Source organism: Nanorana parkeri, unplaced genomic scaffold, assembly GCF_000935625.1.
Source record: "Nanorana parkeri isolate BGI_ZX_2015 unplaced genomic scaffold, ASM93562v1 scaffold18, whole genome shotgun sequence".
Lineage (NCBI taxonomy): Eukaryota > Metazoa > Chordata > Amphibia > Anura > Dicroglossidae > Nanorana > Nanorana parkeri.
In genome coordinates this window covers 3,796,346-3,810,416 of record NW_017306286.1, presented here as the reverse complement: position 1 = coordinate 3,810,416, position 14,071 = coordinate 3,796,346, and the positions used below count along the sequence as shown (strand labels likewise).

Genomic DNA, 14,071 nt, shown 5'->3' with positions numbered 1-14,071 from the left:
CCCGAAACTGCCACGGTCCCGCTCTCAGGGCACATCTAAGGCAGCTGGTGCAGCCAAGATGACAGCGGCTGCAGACAGGCAGAGCCGCCGCAGCCCTTCACCCAGCTCCTCACTGGACGATCAGGATGAGGACCCCTCTCATGCCCGCATTGCTGTAGCGGTGGCTAAGTTACTGAAGCCCACCATAAGGGCTGCGGTGGAAGTGGCGATTCAGCAGGGGCTCTCACAGATCAGAAAGGATATCTCTGCCCAGGCCAGATCTATTTCCACAGCGGAGCAACGCATCTGCTCCCTGGAAGATGATCTCCTAGAAGCACAAGCAAAGCTTTCTCACTACGATCAGGTGCAACAATCCATGCAAGCAAAAATCGATGATCTGGAGAACCGCTCCAGAAGAAAGAACCTCAGGATTGTGGGCCTGCCGTAAACGTATAAGCCAGCGGTACTGGGTAAGCTCTGTGCAACAGACCTACCAGAGGCACTGGGAATATGAGCGCCATGTCTAGTGGAACGAGCGCACCGCCTAGGTCTCCCCAGGGAGGATGGCGCCACCCCTCGCCCCGTGATTGTGCGATATCTCAATTACGCGGACAGAGTGGAGGGGCTGCAGAAATTTCGGGCGAACAAATCACTGGAGGTAGATGGACTACTCGGCGGACGTAGGCAAGAAAAGAAATCCCACGATCAACTGCACTCTCTAAATGCAGATATATCTCAGGAGGAAATAACCTCAGTCATTAAAAATCTAGGTACGGGTAAAGCTCCGAGGCCAGATGGTTATGACACTGAGTTTTTTTTTAATCCTGCAGGCGGATATTGTGGAACCTCTACACTCCACGTTTTCCTCGGTGTGGGGGGGCTCCCCATACACGGCAACGGGAAAAGAGGAATACATCAAATTACTACCTAAGGAAGGGAGGGACCCTACGAATCCCAGCTCGTATAGACCAATCTCGCTCCTAAATGTAGATCCCAAAATCCTCTCTAAAATAGTAGCGAATGGGCTAGTGGATATTTTGGGACCTGATACAACAATATCGTATCCCTCCCCATGATTTTCTACACTTCCTGCAGCTGAAGACCACATGGCATAGTTTTTCCGGAACGACAAGGTCCCTTTTCTCTTCATCATTCCTGGATGTACTCATATCGAGCAAATCTTATTCCATATCCACAGTGTACCCAAGACTACAAGCTTTATTCCTTCCGCCCCTCTCAAGGTTAACTATGAGAGGATGGTCAGGGGACTTTGGCAAGCCGGATTTACAACCTAAAATACTCACGGGTTACACCAAAATGAGATCACTAATAACTAATGAAAGTTGGAGGGAGACACAATTTAAAATCTTACACCGGGCCTATGTACCTTACTTTATTCCAGCAACAACGTCCACTACACCACGCCAACCAACCTCTATTTGTCCTAAATGTGGACTGCACCGCCCGACCCTACACCACTGCTTCTGGGCATGTCCAGAGGTTTCGAACTTCTGGAAACAGGTTCTATCATATGTTAATACCATCGTTTCGTGGCAACCTGACCTTGATTAATCCTTGTGCCTATTTGGCTATCTAGACCATTCCAAGGAACAACAAAGTCATACCAATTATAAAGGCTTGGACTGGGTGTACATTTGTCTCCTGGTGGCTAGGAGATGTCTCATGAGACACTGGAACGCCCCATCAGTCCCTAGGATACAATGACCTGACAGCATTAATGGCCAAGGAAAGACTGGAATGCCGAAATGAACAAGGATGCTCATACACTGTCCTTTTTCAAGAGATGGAAACATTTTCTTGTTAACACCCTCACTGCAATGGAGGTCACAAACCTGGTTCAGCCCTTCAGGTATACTAAGTGGTACGTGGAGGCAGATGTGTCGAATGTACTGGGGAGTCTGTGATTGGCTCAGGATTAGAGTATTTCATTCCAGCCGGATCTTCGGCCTAGACTTCGCCTTAAGACATTTCCGTACTTATACATTGTCTGTCACTGATATGCAATAGGATGTGTAGAGAGATGACAGTACTGCTAACTTGACACATCTACTTTGACACACCTTACAAATATGATGTTTACAATATTGGGATATGCACCTTTTATGTAACCCGCAGATATTATCTTTGTTTTCTATTATTTTTGTTTTATATTGAAAAGAAGAAATCAAATAAAATCTTGTTTAAAAAAAAAAAGAGGCACTCTTTGCACTGACCACCAAAGTAAGGGGCCCTTCTCCCACTGACCAAAGTAAGAGACATTTCTTTGACCACCAATAGAAGGGGTAGTTTTCACTAACCACTAATGAAACTAGTGTAAGAAGAAACTTGTCCATTTACTTCTTAATGTAAGGGAATGCTACACTGACCACCAATTTAAAGGGGGTATTTTACTGACCACTAATTTAATAGGAAAACCTACCACTGGTGACCATTAATGTGAGGGTACACTACACAGACTGCTAGTTTAAGCAAATACTTTACTGATCACTTATATAAGGGGCATTGACTGCCAATGTGAAACAGCACTTCTACATTGACTACCACTGTAAGAGGACAGTACACTGACCACCAATGAAGGGGGAACTTCACACTGACCACTAATGTAAGAGGATACTGCACTGACCAGCAATTTAAGGTGACACTACAATTAACATTGTCTGTGTTTCTTTTATGGCCTTTATTATTTGTTTTATTTCATGTTTATTACTAAAATTGATTTTGTTATATAGAGATAAAGTTGTTAAAAAATTATCCACCTCAGGTGTTTAATACGCTGGGTATGCCACTGGTTAGCACTGTAACTGCTCTCCCTTGTCTTTCTGTCCTCACCAGCAACTGAACTGTGATCTCTTGTAGATGTCATTACTTTCACTGCCTATCAATCAATGCTGCTCAACAGCCAGCAAATGGGAAGCAACAGTTTAAATGCAGTACTTTTAAAGTTTTATAGGAGCTGGTAATCATAGGGCATATAAAGCAAAACTGTTAAGCTGCTGATGCAGCAGTCAAAGAAACATGGCCAGAATTCTACTTTTTTTTTTAAACTAGGAGACTTGTTCTACAGTAACCCACTTTACCAATTCCATAGTTCTATAATAACACTTGGGGATATAAGGTCTGGTAGGTTAATTGAAAGTCAGATTTTAGATTTCTGATCAATATAAAAAAAGTGGTAATAACAGAAAGGAAACAGAGAACAATTGATCACATTGCCAGAGTCTTTGAATAATTAAGTTAGAATTCATTCTAATTCACTGGATTGTATGACAAACACTGTATGCCCTATAATATCTCCTCAGCATGCCCCATCATTAACCTTTCATACTAAAGGCTGCAAAAGCATGGGGACATTCATCTAGCACTTTTCCTATCCAATGTTAGAGAATACATTAATGTTTAATTGGGTGAAGGGAGGTTGTGGAAACCCCATTTAAATAAATTGCAACAACAGCGTTAATGCCAAATAACATTGCTTGCAACACTATTTTGGCAGTCCACCAAAAACTGGTATTTTAATTTGAATAGACGCTGGAGAGTTAAACTACTGACAGTTTCTTATATCTTCCCACAGTTTTATTTTATAATATGAAGAATGCAATAAGCAAAGCTAGAACACACAGAGGTGGAAGGGAACAAAACTTCTAGGTGGATAGGAAGGGAGTCAGAAATTATAGTAAGGAGTTATCTCTATTGAAGTATCATATAAGAAACCAGGGGCTGAGTCAGCTTTCTAGGCTCCATATATAATTAAAAAAAATACTTTTTGGTGGACTTGCCCTTAATATGCGTTAATGCCAAATAACATTGCTTGCAACACTATTTTGGCAGTCCACCAAAAACTGGTATTTTAATTTGAATAGACGCTGGAGAGTTAAACTACTGACAGTTTCTTATATCTTCCCACAGTTTTATTTTATAATATGAAGAATGCAATAAGCAAAGCTAGAACACACAGAGGTGGAAGGGAACAAAACTTCTAGGTGGATAGGAAGGGAGTCAGAAATTATAGTAAGGAGTTATCTCTATTGAAGTATCATATAAGAAACCAGGGGCTGAGTCAGCTTTCTAGGCTCCATATATAATTAAAAAAAATACTTTTTGGTGGACTTGCCATTAATATGTAATATATGCTGGTATTAAGGTACTTTTTAGAACGTCACAACCGGCCCCGCCCAGTTGTTATTCATTGGCCGCGACCTGCTAGAATACTCTGGCAGGTGCCAGCCGATAGGAAACAGTTGGGAAGAGCTAGCTGTCACTGCTAGCTTTGCCCAATTGTTTTTTTTTATTATTTTTTTTTCTTTCTTTAAAAATCTTTTTTTTATTTTTAAATTTTACTATTTATTAAAAATGTTTAAATCTTTACAATCTTGTTTTTTTGGACTATTTTCATTGATTTTCTATGCTAGCCGAGCCGAATGCCGCAGAGCATGTTTGGCTGACCGAAGTGCTGAAATCAGCCGTACTGAACCGGAGTGAATAGCCTTCGGCAGCTTTGTGAATAACACCAATAGTCTTTTCACTTTCAATAATTTTTTATTAAAAGATTTTAACAATAATATTAATGAAGCTACAGAGGTTCATATCATTGTAGGTACAATATTTATCAGTCATACAATAATGATGTTAGTTACATTACCACATGCATGGTTATAATGTCAGTGGTCATGGAAGGCTTGCTAATCCAGGAAGCAGTAAATGGATATTGAATTGGTTAAATTAAAACAGTATTATAGGGTGTGAGAGGAAACTGTGGGGAAGAGCTCCCCTGGTCCAGACTGTAAAGTTCCAGTCTGATGTTTAGTTTGATGAATATGCATATAGAAATGGAGTGTTGATCAAAGCATTAACTGTAATAGAGGAGAAAAGCACAGTACCTAAAAGAATGTCTGTGGAGAGTAGAGAAGACGGCAGAGTAAGTAAGAGTATAGGACATCATAAGGTGTAGAATAGACAGAGAGATAAAAAGGGGGCAAAAGGGGGTAAGCAGGAGAAAAAGAAGACACTGGAGCTCATCATGTGGTCCCTTTCAAAGGGCAAAGCTTGCAGATGGGAGAGAAGGATGAGCATATGGTATCCACGTCGCCCGCGCTACAAGAAATTGTCATTAATATGAGTTTCTCATTAATAAAGATTGCCCCCATGTGTATTGTGTAAAGTGCTTCTTCCAAGTCTTCACAATAGTTTTTTTTAGCAGCCAGCAGCACATACGTCACTAATTGGGGCTTGATGAAGAATGGAGGTTTAACATGGAAAAGAGCAAGGCAAGTGTCTCTTGGTAAAGGGTTATTAAAGATAAGGTTCTGTAAAAGTTTAAACACTTTGGTCAAAAATCTGTTCAACATAGGACAGATCCACCAAATGTACAATACATCTCCCACAGTATTACAGCCTCTAAAACATGTGTTGAAAGGTGGGGCTATGTCACATACCTGAGGGGAGACTGAGCTGAGCAGAGGAAGGCTACACTTGCAGAACTTGTCCAACTCTCCTGCAAGTGGTGAAAGGCAGAGTGAGAATGCAGGAATGCATAAGTGCCCAGAACGTAGGTCAATGAAGTTCATGCAGATGCTTTGGGTGTGAGTGTAGGGCAACCACAGGATCAAGGTGGTGCGTTGAATGCAGCAGGGTACTGGAATAGGAGACAGTTGCGCAGTTGGTAACACAGGCCTGGGTGGATATTGTCCAAAAGAAGCAGTACCAAATTGCTAGCTAGATCAGGGTCGAAGTCACAGGCCGAAGTCAAACACACAGAAGCATAAGTAAAGCACCAAAATCAGTAGACCGAAGCAGAGTCAGGTCATAAGCCAGGGTGGATGTCTTTGGGAATCAAGTCACAGGTCAGGTCGCAGGGTGTCAGGAAGCAGGGGGTGTTACCTCTGCTCGGGGACCACGGGCACGGCGGTTCCCCTCCAGCCTGGTAGAACTCCTGGTGCCCGTGCTGCGGGTGCGCATGCGCGAGTTGCGTGGCGGGTGCGCATGTGCAGTACGCAGGCTGCGCGCGCATCCACGGAAGCGCTCCTGCGCCCTTAGGGCCACCAGGTGTGGACCTTGCTGGAGGAGGTTCCCAGCACACACCTTCCATCTCTCTCGCCTGCCATTGGTTCCCGGGGAGGGAGGCCTCTTGGTTACCTCAGTGACCGGGGGGTGGTTTTATCTCCCCTGGCTATAAAAACCTGGGCTGAGCTCTGGCTTATTGCTGAGTTATTCCACCTTATGGTGAACACCTAGCCTCCCTGTTGATCCTGTTGTTACCTGTTGCCCCTTTCGTTGTACTTCCTGATTACTGAACCCTTGGACTGTCTATTGCCTCTGAACCATCGCTGCCTGCCTCGACCTGGACTGGACTTTGACTACTCTCTTGGATTGCCCCTAAATTGTACTTCGTTTCTGGGCTTATCTGCAGCTTCCTACCAGTGGGTTTCTTACCACGCTACTAGTTCGCTGGTACGTCTGACATGGAATCTGCAGGAGCGGCGGAGGCCATTACGGCCCTGTCCCAGCAGCTAACCCTCAAGCCTTCCAGGAGATGCAGGCTAGTCATGAGAGCACCTGCTCCAGAAGGTGGTCACACAGGAGCGACGTATCGCGGAGAGTACCGCGCTACTACCCTCGCCTCCTTCCACACCAACGCGCACCCTGGGGATGGTCTCCTGCGAGCCATCGGTCAGCTTCCCTGAACGATTTTCCGGTGATCCGCGAAAGTACCGCTCTTTCATTATTTCCTGCAAGCTGTTTTCTCTGAAACCCCGCATGTATGCTACGGACTTCGTTAGAGTACGCACGGCGATCTCCTTGCTCTCCGGACCTCCTCAGACCTGGGCGCACCAACTCCTACAGGCCGATGACCCAGTGCTATCATCCTGGGAGTCCTTGCCGCGGCCATGCAGAGACTTTATGATGATCCCCTGCGTTCCTCGACCGCCAGGGTTACCTTGCGCACCCTCCGCCAGGGCAGACGTCCGGTGGAGGACTACATCATCGAGTTTCGTGAGGTCGCCCCGGATACTAGCTTGAATGACATAGCCTTAATCGACCAGTTCCGCCTCGGCTTGTCTGAACAGCTCAAGGATGAGCTCGCCCGCATCGGGGTGTCGGGTACCTTGGAGGGACTGATGGACTCAGTTACCCACCTAGATCGCCGTTTCCGGGAAAGACGACAGGAGCGGCAACAGACCCCGCCTCCACCGGTGCGCCAGTCGGAGCCCTTTCCGGTATCCGTTCCTGCAGTGGGAGACGTCAACCAGGAGGAGCCGATGCAGATCAGGGCGGTTCGGGGTCCCCTGTCCATGGTCGAGAGAACCAGGAGACGAACACTGCATTTGTGGCTGTACTGTGCCAAACCGGGCCATTTCCTGAAGGACTGTCCGATCAAACCTCCTACAGGTAGGCCAGAGACACCCACGGTATGTGTTAACCTGCCTATGTATAATAACGCTTCCCATCTCACCATCCCTGTTTCTCTGCAGCTGGACAAGAACGGCATTGACCTCTCTGACATCATTGATTCGGGCGCAAGCAGCTGTTTTATGGACAAGGATCTGGCCTCCCAACTAGGAATTCCATTGCGCCCCAAAAAGAACCCATCCCAGCTGCACCTAGTGGATGGCAGCACCCTAAAGACGGGACCATCGCCATGGAATCCCATCCCTTGCTCCTCCACATCGGTAACCACCATTCCGAGAGGATCGTATGGGGCATCGTGCCTTCTCCCTTGTTTCCAGTCATCCTGGGCATCCCTTGGCTTAGAAGGCACAACCCAATGATTGACTGGACCTCTGGCTCCATCACCTTCATGTCCCCATCCGGTCCTTCCGTTCACATGTCCCCTGCTCCAAGCCCTCCTACGGTTCTGGGCACCATTGAACACAGACTACCTGCAAAGTATTGGGACTATGCCGATGTGTTCGAGAAGAAAGGCGCAGACGTCTTGCCTTCGCACAGGCCTTATGATTGCCCTATTGACCTGCTCCCAGGAGCCCCATTGCCGTACGGGCGCCTATATAATCTGTCCGAACCGGAGACCAGGGCCCTAAAGGACTACATAGAGGAGAGCCTGGCAAAGGGGTTCATTCGTCCCTCAACCTCTCCAGTCGGGGCCGGCATCTTCTTCGTGGGAAAAAAAGATGGGGTTTTCCGGCCCTGTGTCGATTACCGGGCCCTTAACGACATCACTAAGAAGAACTTCCTCTCATCCCTGACTTACTGGACAGGGCCAAGGACGCCCGTTTTGTCACCAAGATATACCTCCGGGGGGCCTACAATCTCATCCGTGTCAAAGAAGGAGACGAGTGGAAGACAGCATTCCATTTGCGGTTTGGGCACTACGAGCACCTTGTAATGCCCTTCAGGCTCTGCAATGCTCCCGCCACTTTCCAGTGCTTCGTCAACGACGTCTTGTGCGACCTTTTGGATACCCATGTTGTTGTATACCTGGACGATATCCTCTTCTTTTCCAGAACACTGCCACAACACGAAAGGCACGTCAGATCGGTGCTCCAATGTCTTCGGACCCACAAACTCTATGGTAAGCTTGAGAAGAGCACCTTCAAAGCCTCTTTCATCAATTTCATCAATTCCTGGGCTACATCCTATCCCCAGGTCGATGGAGATGGACCCCAGGAAGATCCGGGCCATCCAGAATTGGCCTGTCCCCCGCAATCGGCGGATGATTCAACAATTCATAGGCTTCGCCAACTTCTACCGCCGATTCATCTGGAACTTTTCAGCGATCTGCCCTGACGACGAGCAACACCCCGTTTGAATGGACTCCGGTGGTCCACAGGGCGTTCCAGCAGCTCCAGAGGCTGTTCACGCAGGCACCTATACTGGCACAACCAGACACCTCTCATCTGTTCTTTCTAGAGACAGACGCCTTCAAGGGGGCCATCGGGGCCGTTCTCTCACAGGTCCAAGGAGAGAGGTGGCTTCTACATCCCGTTGCCTTTTATTCCCGCAAACTTACTGGGGCCGAACGCAACTACGATGTGGCTGAGAGGGAGATGCTCGCCATCAAAGATGCCCTGGAGGAATGGAGACATCTGCTGGAGGGAGCCGAGAACCCCGTGGTTGTGTACACGGACCACCGCAACCTTGAGTACCTCCGCAGTGCCAAGCGACTGGGGCCTCGACAAGCCAGTTGGGCTCTCTTCTTCTCCCGTTTCCGCCTCCAGATAACCTACCGACCGGGATCCAAGAACGGCAAGGCTGATGCCTTGTCCCATATGTACTCCTCCGAGGCCGATCCTGCACCCCCGGAACCCATCCTACCAGCCGCATACTTTCTGGCCACCCAACACTCCTTAAATCGAGGGGATCCGATGGGCCAGCACGCCAGCCCCAAAGGAGGCAGCCCACCTGCCGTTAAAGCAGGGGCTTCGATACCATCAGAAGTGGATCTACGTCCCAGTCCCTCAGCGACTGCCCGTACTGCAGCATCACCATGACCACCCCACGGCGGGCCACAGAGATAGGCGCAACACCATGGAATGCATCCTACGTTGGTTTTGGTGGCCCTCTTTGGCTGCCGACGTACGCTCCTTCATAGAGTCGTGTTCCATTTGTGCACTCCACAAATGACCCACCTCAAAACCCGTCGGGTTGTTACAGCCAAACAGCCCAACTGACCTCGGACCTGTTCCTCCAACATGTGTTCCGGTTGCACAGGCTCCCTGATTCCATCGTCTCAGACCGGGGCTCGCAATTCACCTCCCGACTTTGGACTCAGTTTTGCCGTAGCCTTCGTATCACCCGCAGCCTGTCCTCTGCCTACCACCCTCAGACCAATGGACAGAACGAAAGGACCAACCAGTCCCTCGAGCACTTCCTCCACTGCTATACATCCTATCTGCAGGACGACTGGGTGAGCCATCTCCCCTTCGCGGAATTCACCTACAATAATCAACAACATTCCTCCACCAGGCTTTCTCCTTTCTATGCCAACTATGGCTACCATCCCTTGACCCTCCCGGATCTCCCCCTTGACATCCCAGTGCCTGACGTGGCCCAACCGCTCCGGCACCTCCAGGGACTGAGGCGGACCATGACGCAGCAGCTCCAGGTTGCTCAGCAGCGGCATAAGACCCAGGCGGACCGTAGACGTGTGGTATCCACTAGATGCAAGGACGGGGACAAAGTGTGGCTTTCCACTCAGCAACTCCAGCTGCCCTGTCCCTCCATGAAGCTTGGTCCCCGTTACCTCGTTCCCTTCAAGATCATGGGTATGGTCAATGACGTTGCCGCAAAACTCCGGTTGACTGCATCCCTGGGAATCCACCCGATATTCCACGTGTCCTTACTAAAACCGCACCGTGCCAACCCGTTCCCGGGCCGGGTGCCTACTCCCCCTCCTCCCATCCAGGTGAACAACGATGAAGAGTACGAGGTCCAGGAGATCCAGGAGATCCTGGACTCCCGCCGCCGGTGTGGGGTCCTTCAGTATCTCGTCCACTGGAAGGGGTACGGTCCCGAGGAGCGTTCCTGGGAGCCTTCGGGGAATTTCCATGCGGATGCCAGGGTGAGGGTGGTCCATCGGGCTCACCCCGAGAGGCCTTCCCAGGGTCGCGTCCGGAGGCCGCTCCTTGGTGGGGGTCTCTGTCAGGAAGCAGGGGGTTCCTTACCACGCTACTAGTTCGCTGGTACGTCTGACACAGGGAAACAGAAACAAGCAGTCAGCAGTTAGCAAATACTGCATGCTGATTAAAATAGGTCAACTGGTGACAATAAGCATGCTGGTTTGTGTGAATGTCAGTGCGTGGGCATGTCAGTATGTGCAAACGCCTCTATGCCTGTGCGCACAAACCAATGCTAACTTTTATGCACATGGGTACTGGTGCGCATTTTTCTGCGTGCACGAACTAACGCAAGTTTGCCCATAACCCTGAGTGTGGGACTGCACATAATGGAATGTGCAAGAGCTTGCGCCCATGTCAGTTTCCTAGTAGCGTTAGAGAATCACCTGCACAACGAACAGTGCTTGAATCAAACAAAATATCCGTTGGTGAAAGATAAAGTAAAGATAGTCACCAGCACTCACTTGTAATGTGCAAAAAGGATATCACTTTTATTGTGCATGTAAAAGAGATATCACAATGTCATTAATTTAAGTTTAAGATGTTTCCAAAACCTTGCTTTCATTCATAGTTTGTAAATATACACAGTGCGTACATGGGCAAATCATACTTTCTCTTTACATACATAGTTCTACTTTAGCTAGCTCAGTTGAAGTGGTTCTAAACTCTCCTGCTAGCAAGCAGTAGATATAGGCAAAAAGTGTTTTTTTTTAAACCCGCTTTAATAGCGCTTAACACTTACCTTGTTTAGGCTGCAAACTCCCGTCCGAGAACACGAAACTGCTCTGGCAGCCGCAAAGCATCTTGGGGCGGGCACATTTTTCAACCTGACTAACTATGTAACTACGTAACATACACAGACTTTGCCTACTGCTTTGCAGTATAAAACAATGATTGTGTTTTACTGCTCCTTCTTAACATGAAAGTCTGTGAGTCAGTTGGCGCGTTGAAAAAAATGCACTCCCTATGTGGCTAATATCTCATCTTATAGTATTTGTAAACCCAGTCTTTAAATCTCATCTAAATGTTAACATTAATGTAGTTTCAAATGTCAGTTTCAATATTTATAAATCTGCCTTTCTTATTAAAATAATACCTGGTAATCCTACCATGAAGGTCATGTTCAAGGTTTTTCTAATATAGGGTGACATCACTCTGTCTCCTAATTGTACTGCAATTGCCACTTGTCACAATGGTTTCTAATGGAGACTTCAAATCACATTACTTAGGCAAGGCCTACTGTAGTCACATTTAGGAAACCAACCCATATAGTCATACAGTATATAGTCAGCCGTTACCTGACTATATACTGACAGCCGTTACCTGACTATAAGTCACAACAAAGGATGGAAAAGGTAAAAACAAGTATCTTGAGGATCACAAATATCATGAAAATGCAGGGTTTTCTTTTTTAAGGTTTAATAACTTAAATATGTATTCACTAAAATTATTATACTTTTCGTTTAAGCACAAATCCCAATATAACATACATTTAATTTAAAGACTTTTACTGTGTGATAGACTGAAGTTTAATTAAAACCCCAAAGCAACCTTTGCGGACAACCAATTTGTTTTCCATTAAAATGGTTACTTTCAGGTGCAGTGCCAGGATCACAGAGTCCTTTAAAGATCAGAGTAAGCTATTCTTGTTTGGCATCTTGTCTTCCAGAAAGGTCACAAATCATTACTAATCAAGGACATGACTGAAATACATGTTTTATTTTTATCTGGGTGAAATAATGGGCAGACTAAGTCAGTAATATTAGCACTGCGTTATCCATGTACACTGGCACAGATGGCTATTTTCAGTCCACCACCTTCCTTATATTGTTTTCTGGAATTCTCTAAAGCATAAGGACCATCACAGGAAAACAATGCCTAGTAAGATGACAGATTTAAACAGTTGAGGAAAGTTTTGTTAAAGGAGAATTATGGGGAGAGTGAAATACACTCATCCCCATAATTAGACCAAACCTGTGACACTGCAGCTGTCACATGTCGACTCTATTGTTTGGGAAATGAGCGATCACATACCCATGTTTACTCAGTACCCGATCTTCTCCCTACAGAGAGTGTTGAATGTCAGTCAAAGCTCCCCACAGAGACTGCCCCCTCCAATCTCTGTTCCTCCCGTGCTGACTGGTGGAACGGACAGGGGAGGGGGCGGCCACAGCTGGTTCTGCCTCTAGGGAGGCAGAGCCAGCTGTCAATTAGGCAGTGGGGGGGTTTCCCAACAATATTGTCAGGATCCATCCCAGCTGCTATGCAGCTCTACACTGTCAGCATATAGTGGGCAATAGCCCGCTACATACTGAGTTTTGAGTCAAAAGAGGACATTAGTTTATGTCCTACTGTTACCCTAAAGAGAACTATGGCAAAAAAAAGTTTGGGCCATAGTTTTCTTTTAACAGTATGCTGAACTTGAAGTCTGTCCAAAAAGATATTTGAGTTCAAGTTGGGTTTTGCTGGGGACTTGGCTGTTTCATGTGATTTTACTGTGAACTGATAAAGCGATTTGGACTAATTTACCATTTGTTCTGATTCTCCTCCTGTCTGTTTTTGCTTTGAGTCACTCTTTGGGTAGTCAGTTGAGGGTAGCATCATTTCATATAAACTGAATTACCAGATCTAATAAGTTTGCTGAATGATTATGTTCCCTTCACTGCTTTAATAAAATAAGTGTTGAAGTTCCAGCACTTCTTGGATGTGTAATATTTTAGCAGTATGCCCTTGAAAAGCAAAGTACAACCGAGTTAAATAAACAAAACTTAATTAGTCAGCATCACTGTCTGCCTTTCTGTTTAATAATTCTGAATTGTATTCAATGATCAGGTCATACTTGCTGCAACTGTACCACATTGCACTGCCCAATTTGGACATAAAGCCCATTGGGCTAATTTAGTAAAATAATCTTAACACAGTTGATTGTGTGAATATTCACTTTAATCATAAAAATATGCGGGGGAAAAAATAAGTAAACAGGAATTTCCTTTTTGCATGATTGGATTATTGAAGTGAATATTCACACAATATATTGTGTAGATTCTTAAGGTCCCTTTCTGACGGGTGGTCCAATCAGGTCCACCAGTCATCGGATCTGATTGTAAGCCCAATGTAAGTCTATGGGCAGCCGATCTAAATGGACACATGTCTGTTTACATCCGATTACCCCCGACTCTGGTCAGGACCAGAAAACCAAACAGAACAGAGTTCCATTTTGGTGGGCCTGATCGTGCCGGATTAGGGGTAATCTGATGTAAACAGACACATGTCCATTCACATCTAACTCCCCTTGAGCCTAACATCGGTCTGGTAAGTTACGTTTTTTCCTCAATTGCAAGATGCATGGATCTCCTGCTAATCAGAACTGACAGGCACCCATGTTAAATGGGCCTTACTCTCCATTGTCAAAACGTCTCCATCGTTGTTTGTCAAACTATGCTGGTGATATAATGATGGCATTTCCTATACCCTTAAAAAAATGAATTAATACATACAAA

At 46.3% G+C, this 14,071-nt stretch overlaps 1 protein-coding gene across 1 annotated transcript in view; it reads right to left on the bottom strand.

Annotated features, from left to right (window-relative positions):
* MYO18B (myosin XVIIIB) overlaps positions 1–14,071 on the bottom strand; it is a 427,031-nt gene that overhangs the window by 279,175 nt on the left and 133,785 nt on the right. The gene's annotated exons all lie outside the window — the stretch shown is intronic.